Below are 1032 nucleotides of genomic sequence, written 5' to 3' on the forward strand. Positions count from 1 at the left end.
CAAGGAAGGTGCTGGGTGACTTTACTGCACCTACTCCCAACTTCTATGGGAGAAGCATCTCTATCCCTGCCATTGGAGCAAACAACTTTGAGCTTAAGCCTCAATTAGTTTCTCTAATGCAACAGAATTGCAAATTCCACGGACTTCCAATGGAAGATCCTCATCAGTTTTTAGCTGAGTTCTTGCAAATCTGTGACACAGTAAAGACTAATGGGGTTGACCCTGAGGTCTACAGACTGATGCTGTTCCCTTTTGCTGTAAGAGACAGAGCTAGAATATGGTTGGACTCTCAACCTAAAGAAAGCCTGGACTCTTGGTAAAAGCTAGTCAATGCCTTCTTGGCAAAGTTCTTTCCACCTCAAAAATTGAGTAAGCTTAGAGTGGAAGTCCAAACCTTCAGACAGAAGGATGGTGAGTCCCTCTATGAAGCTTGGGAAAGATACAAACATTAATCAAAGTGTCCCCTCAGACATGCTTTCTGAATGGAGCATCATAGGTATTTTCTATGATGGTCTCTCTGAACTATCCAAGATGTCTTTGGATAGCTCTGCTGGGAGGTCTCTTCATCTGAAGAAGACGCCTACAGAGGCTCAAGAGCTCTTGAAATGGTTGCAAATAACCAATTCATGTACACTTCTGAAGAAATCCTGTGAACAATGGGACAAGTCAGAAGAAGGAGTTCTTGAGATTGATACTCTGAATGCAATTTTGGCTCAGAACAAGATATTGACTCAACAAGTCAATTTAATCTCTCAAGTCTGTCTGGAATGCAAAATGCACCAAGCAGTACTAAGGATGCTTCATCTGAAGAAGAAGCTTATGATCCTGAGAACCCTTCAATGGAAGAGGTGAATTACCTAGGAACCCTATGGAAACACCTATAATCTTCATGGAGAAATCACCCAAATTTCTCATGGAAGAATCAAGAGAGACCTCAACAAGGTTTCAACAACAACAATGGTGGAAGAAACAGGTTTAGCAATAACAAGCCTTTTCCAGCATCTTCTCAGCAACAGACAGAGACTGCTAAGC

General features: G+C 42.0%; 1 non-coding gene across 1 annotated transcript; it reads right to left on the reverse strand.

The window, feature by feature from the left end:
- Positions 1–371: 371 nt before the first annotated feature.
- LOC130964383 (small nucleolar RNA R71) lies at positions 372–477 on the reverse strand. The gene has a single exon (XR_009080480.1). It is a non-coding gene; the product is annotated as a small nucleolar RNA R71 (small nucleolar RNA).
- Between the last annotated feature and the right edge of the window lie 555 nt (positions 478–1032).

This window comes from Arachis stenosperma, chromosome 2, assembly GCF_014773155.1.
Source record: "Arachis stenosperma cultivar V10309 chromosome 2, arast.V10309.gnm1.PFL2, whole genome shotgun sequence".
Classification (NCBI taxonomy): domain Eukaryota; kingdom Viridiplantae; phylum Streptophyta; class Magnoliopsida; order Fabales; family Fabaceae; genus Arachis; species Arachis stenosperma.